Raw genomic sequence first — 12,500 nt, 5'->3', positions numbered from 1 at the left:
TACATGAAATTTGATGACTAATGGAATATGACTAATTAAATCAAATGTGATACGTACCCATAATCCTACAAATAATTTTGCCCAGCGACAAAATAGATTTATGAAGTCGTTGCGTGACTTAGTTGTTAAATGAGCATTTTCAACAAACAGCATCCACTCTGAAACGAACGATAGCTACTCCAGATTTCCGGAAGGGTGAGGAATTTATTAGTGATATAGATAAATCAAGGTGACAGCAGCAGTGGTAAAGTTACGTCCCCCTGAGACAGATGAATGCTTCTTCTTCTTCTTCTTCTTCTTCTTCTTCTTCTTCTTCTTCTTCTTTTCTTCTTTGTGGTGAGATCAAGAAGGTCAATAACCTGGTTCTGTGATTGTTAGATAGATAAGTGTAGACTCATCTCCTGAGGTGATGATTGGATGAATATAAAATCTAACAAAAAAGAAATAGCTTCAGTATTACTTAAGCCACAAAGGCATGCAAAACTTAAAAGTAACCGAAAGTTTATCAGAAATTATGGAATCATGGAGATGATTTGACGAGGAGGAAATGAGAGAGATGGTGCAGAATATGTAAGGGAACTCAACGCCCTGCAGGTGAGACATTTGTATATTGTAAAAATATGTATGAGTCTGAAAATTATTGGTTTTTACCATTACCCTGATATCAGCCTGTGGGTCACTTTCGGCCTACGCACCACCAGACTACTTAGCTATAAAAGAGTGCCAGCTTCTGCTTGGGTTAGAATAAAAAGGGTGTAGGGACAGCAACCTAATCTTTAAAAACTTGCTGACAAGCCTGTAAGCTGCCCTGCAGGTTCCATCCCTCGAAATGAACTTTAAAAACAAATAAATGCATTATTCTTAAAAAATTTAATTCATGAAGATTTTTCTTCGATTTTTTCATAAAATATTTGCTTAAGAGTTACTGTAATGTAGAAGACTGTAATTAGCAAAAATAAATGTAATATATTTCAAAGACATATGAGGTAATATGTAGGAACATTCAAGAATTCAATTCTAAAAACAGTAAAGGAAGATAATGTAATGGAATGCGACTGATTTCGAGAAATCAAAACTTTTTTTAACTCTGAAAAAGTTGTTCTTCTTCTTTTAATGGGCTAATTTGTGTAGGAATAAGGGAGAGAGAGGATTGGAGAGGGAGAAAAGAGTAGATCAAGCATTGGATGCCATTTTTATTTATTCATGAAACACAGTCTATCCTGCATAATCTTCTACGAAATATGAAAGCTTGAATGTAGCATGATAGCAATGACCTGTTAACACTCGCTCCTATCGAGTGTGCGAGCAGTATTTTTTTTACTGTTGTATTCTATAAACTATGTATATAGTAACAATATTTCGTGAAAGAGAGGGAGAAAGAGAGAAGAGAGAGAAGCTTGTAGGTGTCCATCATTATTAACTCGACGATTAAGTTTAAAATGTGCAGTACACTGAAAACTGCTGTAACATTTGAGATGACTATTTACCATAATCTATTATTTAGAAAAAATGCATCCAAGTTTCGTGAGTTTGTCGAAGAATCCTGATTTGCTATTGCTGAAATTTTCATATCAAACAGCGCAGAAAGAGTACATGCCTCTGTCAATGTCAGTCCCCTGGGAGTACGATTTTCCATCGACCAGTAACGGTTAGTTCTAGAGATCCAGACTTAACTTCCAATAAGATAGTCTTTGCAGAAGTAACGATTAAATGTAGTTTCCAAAATCTACGGTAATGGTGCGAATAGTTTCGTTTCTTTAACCTTGGAAGCCCCTTGTCTCCGAAAATAATATTCTACAAAAATAACATTCTCTAGTTCCTAGTAACAAGATAAGCCACTGGTGAAATTTACATAAAAATCTGCATACAACTTTCTTTATACTTCTGCTAACATACAGACAAACAAACTAAAAACGCCAAAATAAAAATAATGACCCTCTTTGCAGATATAATGAAGTTATCACACTGATGGAAATCTCCTTACCCAGGAGCTGGACTGGAGTATATATACAATTGCTCCTTACTGTGATTATAACTTTCATAGTAATAAAGATATTCAACAGTTGACATCTAACCCAGGCGTTCTAGATCTTAACTAGAACCATATCCCTAATCACAAAGATTTTAGAGCAATCCATTTTTGGCTGGTGCCGGATCAAAGAGCATTTTTTTACACTCTTGCAGTGGGAAACTGCAGTTTCATATAATAATAACTATAATATTGATAGTAATAATATAACCCCTCACCGAATGTGGAGGTGTAAATATGCTCCATGACTAATTCACTGACGTTTAATGTTACTCTGAGAGAGAAGGAGGAGCTCTTTAAAATTCATTAAATGTTGTCAACTCTAGGAAGGTCACATACCCACTATTGAGCAATAATCTTAAAGAGTTATATATCAAGTGTTGGAAACACAATCAACAGAAATTGGCTGATATCACAGATGCTTTATCAATGTCTAATATGAATAGGCCTAGCAGCTAGAAATAGGATATCCCTAACTTGAGTCTTAAGTCATTTGAAGATCAAATCATAACAAGTTTTTGTTTTCCTGTTTTTGCATGTTTTAGTCATTAGAATTCTATCGTTTTATTTTTCTTTAGTTGTTTGATGTATGTAGGGAACGTTTGACAGTGAACAGTCTACAGAAGCCAAACCATGTTGTCACTTATTCACCAAGGAAAAATCATCAAGGTTGGACAAACGAAAATCATTAACGTTATCATTCGAAAAATAAATTTACAAAGTTGATTAACTATAATGCGTTTTCTGTAACTTCATTCGCGACTATTTATCCTTCAAAACGGTTATTACTATAGATAGGCGTAAACAGCAATCTTACGTTCGCCACAAAAGTGTAACAGAGAAATAGGATAGCTTACCTCTAATCGTTTTCTTTTATTCCTATAAAGGATATAGAAAACAGATTTTATTTGGACACTTATCTAAATATTTCTTCCCTCCAAACACAGCCGGCAGTTTTCGTATTGCACAAAATAATGAACATGGAATTGACAATAAAAGGTAAATCTCATTTTTTGCAACTAAAATAAGTAATTGATTTGGTATTATTTTAGAAAGAGGAACCAGCCCAAAATGACATGAAAATATGTTTTTCTAGGTGATTTTGATGTGTTTTGCACGAATATCACCTTCATTTTCCTCGGAAATTAACGGTTTTAGACTTTACTCGGAGCACCTACAGTTTCCCGGGCCCACTCGACCGCCGACCGAAATCGGCGGAAGAACACGGCCTTACTGTAACCCCTGTGGCTAGCGCGCGCAGCGCAACATTACCTCTTGCCAGAAAATGTCGTGCTTGCCAAGAATCTTTAAATATGCGGATAAGGCGCGAAGCGCCGTTCCGCCACGGCCTTACTGACAGCACACATAAACAGGACGACATGTTGGTTTTGGTGTTCTTCCGCCGATTTCGGTCGGCGGTCGAGTGGGCCCGGGAAACTGTAGGTGCTCCGAGTAAAGTCTAAAAATGTTAATTTCCGAGGAAAATGAAGGTGATATTCGTGCAAAACACATCAAAATCACCTAGAAAAACATATTTTCATGTCATTTTGGGCTGGTTCCTCTTTCTAAAAATTTACCATTGATTTTTGCATTTTTAGTTTTATGTAAAAGAAAACTATTGTGCCGGCTTTGTCTGTCCGCCTGCACTTTATTCTGTCCGCACTTTTTCTGTCCACCCTCAGATCTTAAAAACTACTGAGGCTGGAGGGCTGCAAATTGGTATGTTGATCATCTACCCTCAAATCATCAAACATACCAAATTGCAGCCCTCTAGCCTCAGTAGTTTTTATTTTATTTAAGGTTAAATTTAGCCATAATCGTGCTTCTGGCAACGATATACGATAGGCCACCAGTGGGCCGTGGTTAAAGTTTAATGGGCCGCGGTTCATATAGCTTTATACCGAGACCACCGGAAGATAGATCTATATTTGGTGGCCTTGATTATACGCTGAAGCGGCTTTACAGAAAACTCGATTGCGCTGAAGAAACTTCAGCAGATTTTTTACTTATTTCAAGTGCATAAATACTCTTCACTATAAATTGTCATCACTCTATTAAACATCCTGTTTCAATTCTTTGGTACCTTTGTAAAAAACTGAAAAATGCAAAAAGTCTTTTATCGTTCCTTTGGCTTTTTTTCATAATTCACATATGGACCTTGAAACAAGAAAATTAATCTAATCTGTAGATTACAAGATTATCTATCTTATGATATAAAATTCATCGGAAACTTTAAGATACAAATTATTGGTTTTCATCAATAAAGCGCTATTTGGGAACTAAATGGATGGCAACGTTTATTCTTTGAAATAACTGTATTTAAATGGCATGAAAACAAAACTGAAGAATTCTTCAGAATAAAATTAAAAGAATTTTAATCAGTATTATAAATATTAGTTCAAACATGTCTTGTTTCTACTCGTATCACTATAAGTAGTAACTTAATGAATTACTAAAGAGAGAGAGAGAGTTGGGATGTTAATAAAAAATGGGATGTTAATAAAAAATGACCGCCAGCATCGAGAATGATCTTCTCTTTGTTAGCTTACTTTTATCTTTCACGATTCCTGTAACCTTTATCTAAGGTGCATAATCAGCAAAAATGAGAGAGGGACACAACGCATTTTGAGTTAAGATTTTTGTGAAAGAGAAATTATTCCTTTTTACCAGATGTGTCTCTGCCTTCTGATTTATGGTGTTTTCTTTCATTTTCAAGTTTTTCTCTTTTACTCGTTGTCTTTCCTTTGTCAGTCATAATAAAATAAGTAAAGAGGGTAATACTACAATTAATAAATAAAAACTAAAAAGTACTCTTATGTTTCACAGCGTAAAATCCACGTAACCGAAAACTAATCTGTCAATCTATCTATACACTTTTACCTGTAAAATTGAAATGCAAGAGTTGAGTACTATGTTTCAGAGGGCAAAGTCTTTGTATTGCTTAAACTTACTACTGATTATCCACAAGATTTAATTTAACAAGGAATTCGAGCATTGATAGATTAGAGTTCAGCTTAAGTGGAAAGTCCTTTGTATCTTAAAAATATCATTTGAAAATTATTCAGTTATCGATCCACTTACATTGAAAGATGCTCGCTGTTTCACTGTAAAAGTGCTTGAGCACTGCGTTAAGTAAATGCGCTTCTCCATTCGTCTTCCTTACGTTGCAGCTTACTATCTGCGTTGCCCCGAGCTTCTGTGCATGTGTGTGTGTGTGTGTGTGTGTGCGCGCGCGGCGCTGGGATTGTGGCTTGTTCTGGTTCAATCACGCTTTGCTGGTTTGAACTAGATCTCATAGGTAAACGAGTTCTTATTTTGCAATTATGAAATCATATATATACTGTATATATATATATATATATATATATATATATATATATATATATATATATATATATATATATATATTATATATATATATATATATATATATATATACATACGTATGACACACACACACATATATACATGTATATGTATGTATATATATATGTATATATATATATATATATATATATATATATATATATATATATATATATATATATATATAAGCATCAACTGACATCTGGAAGGGCTGGTACGCCGATGGTGCATTTGCGAGAGTAAAATTCTTTCGTGCATACTTACGTGTGCCCCTGGACTTTTTATTCAGTGTTGTGTGTGTGTGTGTGTGTTTCGCTTTATGCAATGTGCAAATGACTGAGCAGGCGGCGAATAGTTGTGAAAGACGAAAATGGTTTGAAGGACAAAAAAAAAAAAAAAAAAAAATGGGAAACTTGTGTCTTCAACTGCGAAGTTGTCGTGACATGACATTTTTGATGAGTCTGGTATTACACAGTAAATTGATACACGTGAAGACTTTGCGTGCATCAATTTAATGCGAAATACTAGATTCATCAAAAATGTCATGTCACGTCAACCTCGCAGCTGACACCGCAAGTTTCCTATTTCTTTACTGAATTTAATCGCCTGAAATTGCAGATAATTGCCCTCGTTGTTAATTTTTTTCATTTTGTCCTTCAAACATTTTCGTCTTTTGCAACCATTCGCCGCTTGTTCAGTTATTTGCACATTGCATAGAGCAAAACACACACACACACACACACACACAAAACACTGAATAAAAAGTCTAGGGGCGCACGTAAGTACACAAAAGAATTTTACTCCGCGCAAATGTATCATCGGCGTAGCAGCCTTTCCAGATGTCAGTTGATGCTTTGTTTCATCAGGGATTATGTAACGAGACAATGAAAGTATCCTCAGATAGCCCGCCCAACATCCGCCTGGAATACTAGTTATGCCAGCGTTGTTTTAGGTGTAGTAGTTCTCGTTGCCAGCCGTAAGGTAAACAAAAAAGCAAATATTTAGGTCAATCAGAGCCAGTCGTCGTATATCAACCTTTCAACTACCGCTCAAAATGTGACTTATTGAATGGATAAAAAGCTCATGTAACTTACGGTGACAGCTTGTAGTGTGAGAAGATCTAAGGAATTTTCTTCTGGCTACGGCTGCAGTACGACAGTTTGGATGAGCAGCGTGGCAGTGGTTCTTAAAAACTATCGCTTGAAAGCATTCGGTCTCTTTCTGAGGACAGGCTCAGGAACGAAACCAGTCGATATCGAAGGGACATCGCTCTTCTTTCAGTAAGTAGCCATTATATTTTATATCGTGGATAGAGATAAAGAATTTTAAGTTCATTTATGCGATGCTTCTGAGGTTAGTTGTACTGTAGTGCGGCCAGTGTCGATGGTTAATTACCTTGTTAGATAACTAGTGCATCATATTGTGCCCAGGTACATAGATCCCTATGGATATTGTAAATTAATATATATATATATATATATATATATATATGTGTGTGTGTGTGTGTGTGTGTGCGTGCATGTTTGTGTGCTTGGCACTATATTTCATTTCATTAATTGTTACCATTGTGCAGTATGTGGTACCTGGTACATTTTTGCTTCAAGGAACACTGAATTACTTGAATAACATTCTTGAACGTGTTCAAATTTTGTTTATTATATTATCAAGTAATAGAAGCCAAGTTTCAAATTGTCGTGGCAATTGTGTTTCTTGTTAAAAAAGATAATGATTATTTGCAGTTTAAATTTTATTTAATTATGTATTTTTCAATCAACATTCGTACATAATATATATATATATATATATATATATATATATATATATATATATATATATATATATATATATATATATATATATATATATATATATATATATATATATATATATATATATATATATATATATTGCGTACGAATGTTGATTGATTGAAAAATACATAATAGTGAATTATATAAAATTAACTGTAAATAATCATTATCTTTTTTTAACAAGAAACACAATTTCCACGACAGTTTGATAACTTGGCTTCGATTACTTGATAATGATATCAAATTGTCGTGGAAATTGTGTTTCTTGTTAAAAAAGATAATGATTATTTACAGTTTAATTTGATTTAATTCACTATTATGTATTTTTCAATCAACATTCGTACCAATATAAACTTATATATATAATATATATATATATATATATATATATATATATATATATACATGTACACGCATTCCGCATTTACACATAAATAAGCAACGTGTGCACCACGCCCCAATGTGAAAGAGAATACTCCTGCCACGCCCACACCATGTGAGCAACGGTGCAGAGTACTTCCCATCTTGTGAGATTAATTACTAGAAGAAAATATTGTCATTTTACTGGTTTTCGAGAGAAAAGCAAGAAGAAACTTTTTGTAGTAACTGACGATGAGATATTGCAGTCCAGCTTTTCACTTGTCTTTTTGCAGTTGATTTAGAAAGACAACTGCTTGTGTGTAATTAGCAGGCCAAAATTGTTAAATTCACGTCAGGCTCTTTTGTTTGTATCCTGTTAACATTAACCCAAGATCAAGATGACACTATTAATCGTGTTCAGCGTTCCCTGATTTTGTGAGTCTTTTTGTTTTATCTGTTGTTTACGCATGTCCGTGTATTCAGCGCGCTACTAAGGGGGAAATGTGGAAGTTTTCTATATCAGTAGTTTAAGTGGGAATGGGTTTTTTATATTTATATTTAGCCAAGGCCACAGGAAAAATAAAAGAAGGAGTACCAAGCGCTTTCGTGTTCTTTTATCACATTTTCGTGGTACACTCCTTCTTTTATTTTTCCTGTGGCCTTGGCTAAATATTTTGTCGCGCTATTTAGTGACATATAATATATATATATATATATATATATATATATATATATATATATATATATATATATATATATATATATATATATATATAGTTTTTATGTGTGCATGTTCAAGGATGTTCAAAAAACTACACGGGCATGAATTTGAAAAAGAACAGACGATGAAGTCACAACTAAATAAAATGAACAATGAAAAGACAGTTTTACCCGAGAGCAGAGAGGAGAAAACACGTTAGGAATTTTAATTGATAAACAGGGAGCACTATTATAACTGTAAAAGATAAAGGAGCTTAGATTAGAAGAGGGGATAATTGTATTGGTTTCCCTGTATCAGTATTAAAAATGATGCATTATGAAAAGTGGTGATAGAAAGAATAAGTCATTGGGTACGAGAGGCGACAACGCACCAGAAGGTGTTAATCACAACGAATGTCAAGCTAAGGTTAAGAGAGTTTGGAGTGACTCAGCCGAACTGATACTGAATACACATGAACAAGAGATTTAAAGTGGGTTTAATTAGTGGCATGATATCAGTCTGCAAATGGGATAATAAATAAACGGAATAATAATAATTGCGTAGGTCTAAAATTTAGTGAACTTTAATTTAATGGAGCTATTAAAGTTTCCGGAACAATGGGTCTAAACTTTTAAGGAACGCCGAAGTTTTAGACAATTTTGAGTGATGTGCTGGGTGTGGAGCGATGTTTAAATGTGCTCCCGTTGGATTTCCCAGTAAACATACAAACTACCGCAAGATTTTTTTTTTACTTTACATTTCATCCTTATTCATCAGTTAGGGAATGAATGGAGGAGCCTTTCTGTAGCGGGTTCTTCTCCTTCTGGAGATAAAGGTTATTGCTGAAAATAAATGTGTTCGTAGACATATGCACATGTGTACGCATTTTACGCACGTACACTTCATGTAGGTGCATTCTTACAATGAATGGATCATATGTGAGTAGATGCACAGCTGACCTTTCGTCTTCGAGGATATAACGACATTTCTGACCTTTTCAACTCCCGTACACGTTGAACAAACTAAAAAAAAGGTGGGATGATGAAATACAATATTGACGGTATATGGCTACGAAGCAAAGATGCAGGAAAGACAGAGATTCTGAGATTCACCATATTTCAAGTCGTTATTAAACTGAAGACACCAGAAAATCTAACATTTCTCATTAGACGAGGGGAAAGAAAAACAAACATGGAGCGCTTCGTTTATATCTCACCGCATGCATTATTTTCCCCTCAGGAGATAACTGCTCAATAGTCTTCCAATTCCCAACAAGTCTGTAGGGATGAGGTTGCGAGACAGACGTTTACGGTTTAATATCGCTTCGTCTGCCACGCTTCTAACAATTTCATGCCGATGGTCCTTTGAAAAAAAAAAAATTCAAAATCTCAAGTACTCTTTCCTTTTAATACCTCCATCACTCCACCCAGTCCAGAACTTTCTTAGGCATCCTTTCCAAAGGCATCTGGTGCCTTTGAATTGCCACACCTCCCCAGACTTTGGTGTCCTAATGCCCCATTTTACCTACTTCAACATTTGCGTTAAACGTAATGTCTATTTTTTTTCTAAAACTTGTAAATTACAGTAATTTAATTTCTCTCGGTTTTCCATTTCTCTGTCATGCAGTGGTCGCACTCGACTCACAAAAAGAGGAGCCTGCGTTTGATCCTGAAATTGCCGAAGTAAAAATATTTGCTTCACCACCTCGCCGTTGTGCAAGGGCCCAGCTTGGCATTAGCCGCTTCACTGAAAACAGTCCGGTTTAATCTAAACAAGCCGGTTTAATCTAATCCAAACAACTTGACCAAGAAAGCCTCTGACATCTTCAGCTCTCGCACCATCTTGGCATCTGATAACCCAACGACATTCCGTTCTACTTTTCAGGTGTACCGTAGGTCAGGGTACATCCTACACCTTTCTATCACTTTTCCTTTATACGTGGTTGCAGTTCTTGAATTTTCCTCTTAGACAAGCAGCCATATCAGGAAAGATACAAGTTGGGACTTGGATATTCAAAAGAATATAATGTATTGCCCCTCTCAGCGAACGATATGGAAACCACAGCAGGAATTTTTTGACGTTTAGAGGGAGGAGTGCCCAGATCTTCTAGCCTTGAACTATATATAGGGTCGAGAGAGAGTGAGAGAGATAAGCGAGAAAGACCAATTAAGAAAAACGGGTATGGTATCCTCTATACTCGTATCTCGCCTCATATTTAACTTTTCAAGGTTTCAAGGCCAACCGGTTCTGATGACGGATAGGATCCGTCTAACCGATTTCTTTGGGACACTTCACTTGAAATGATTTACTGTTCCCAGAAGAACTGTCATAATAATTTACAATGAGCCATGTTCAGTAAAAGCAATACAGCCAGATCTAACTATACCGGAGGGCAGACTGTACCCTGACAAGCTTCTTTGTTCAGTTGTTGTTGCGAGATACGCTCCGACGGTTACGTCACGTAACCGCTTGGAGGAAACGATGGCGCTCTTAGCAACAAGCGGGAACTTGAATGCAAACGCACCTACGAACTCACACCTGTCATGCGTGCCTAACGCTCCATCTGCAGCCTTAAAACTGCTTAGCAACAGATGTAAATGGGTTCCTTTATAAAGGCTTCAGTTTTCAAAATTTAAACTCATTTCCGAGCTTTTTTCATTATACCTAAAAGTTTTTGGTCTTACGCTCTTGCGTTTATTGGGGATATTTTCATGGTCAGTCTTACCACATTGCAGTTCTGACTGACAAGCTTTTCATCGGGTCTTAGATGGAACACTTTCTTTAACCCGTTGGGTTATGTAAGTTTATTCGATGACCAGATTTTTTAAAGGAACAAATATATCTTTTCGCAGCTGCAAAGCGATGACGAACAGGGTGTGCGGGTGTGAGCTCTGCCCAATGTTTGCTCCAAGCTTGAATTCGAGAAGCTGTGTTCTTACTTTAAAAGTATTTGATATAATTGTGTTTTTTAGCTGTATTCTACCTCACAGGCCAGATATGTTATGACTTGGGATTTGTTTTGTACTGAAATTTACACTTTCACCCTGCTGTACATTTCGTGATTTTTCTCTGACCTCCCCTCTAACGTGTGTGTGTGGCCAAAAGCTTATGTGCCGCTGAATAAATTAAACTTTTATTCTTTTGTTTTCCATCAAATACCAACCCCAGAATGTATTCTGCCTGGCGTTGGACTTAATGTGAGATCACCTGCTGTAGTTTCAATGCAGTACAGTTTGTTTTCCAATGTTTTGTTTATCTGAACAAAACAACTCAAGATTATCTTGTACGTCTACAAACTTTTATGTCTATGAAATTTCTATTTCAAGCTCTTAATTTTCATGTTTTAGTATGAAATGAAGTTAAGAAAAATTCTCAAACTTAAATTTTAAACCTGAGTCCTAAATTAACAGGTTAGTCAAATGTTGTTACGAAGATGTATTCATATTTAGATTGTGTATTTCTTTACCTAAGTAAAACTGACGTTTCTTCAAAATACTAGCGTCCGGCAAATATAAATTTGAGAGCTGAGGAAGTTTTTGTTGAGTTATGGCCGCAGTGTGTTTGATTATATATATACAGTATATATATATATATATATATATATATATATATATATATATATATATATATATATATATATATTTGCGAATTGTTAGCTACATTTATGTGGCTTTTATTCAACTATGATATATTTGATTATAACATATATATATATATATATATATATATATATATATATATATATATATATATATATATATATATATATATATTATATACATATATATATACATACATATAATTTACTAATTGCTGACCGCAGTCATGTGACTTGTTCGGGATGAATTTTGTATGGAATTTTTCCATAGTACAAGGGATTTACTGTTGCAAATAAAGTAGACTTTATTTAGCGTTTCAGAGTCAGTAAATCCCTAGCTATACTGGAGCATCAAAGATTTAATTTTTCATTTTCAAATTGCTCGGTCACGTCAGACGTCTTGATTTTTGTGCTTGCTTACCTCGCCGTTGTTGCATGGTCCAAATGCATTTTGGTTGATTATCGTAAATCATCGAGGGTATATTTAGATTAAATTTACCTGTAAAATAAAGATGTTTGAACTCTTGCGTACACGTTAACGATAAATTTAGGGTTTGTTTTAGTCACATGCAGAATATGTCCTACAAATTCGAATAACGCAGGAATGCCTAAATATCTCTCCCATTTTCTTCCTCT

General features: G+C 35.0%; 1 protein-coding gene across 1 annotated transcript in view; it reads left to right on the top strand.

Annotated features, from left to right (window-relative positions):
• Nucleotides 1-5,618: 5,618 nt before the first annotated feature.
• Nucleotides 5,619-12,500, top strand: part of Ass (argininosuccinate synthase) — an 18,947-nt gene continuing 12,065 nt past the window's right edge. The window contains exon 1 of the mRNA XM_067105736.1: nt 5,619-6,675. The gene's annotated coding sequence lies outside the window, so the exon portion shown is untranslated. The remainder of the gene's footprint in view (nt 6,676-12,500) is intronic.

Source organism: Macrobrachium rosenbergii, chromosome 6, assembly GCF_040412425.1.
Source record: "Macrobrachium rosenbergii isolate ZJJX-2024 chromosome 6, ASM4041242v1, whole genome shotgun sequence".
Taxonomy (NCBI): Eukaryota; Metazoa; Arthropoda; class Malacostraca; order Decapoda; family Palaemonidae; genus Macrobrachium; species Macrobrachium rosenbergii.
Note: the sequence above shows the minus strand (reverse complement) of the source record. Positions and strands in the feature narration are given on the sequence as shown.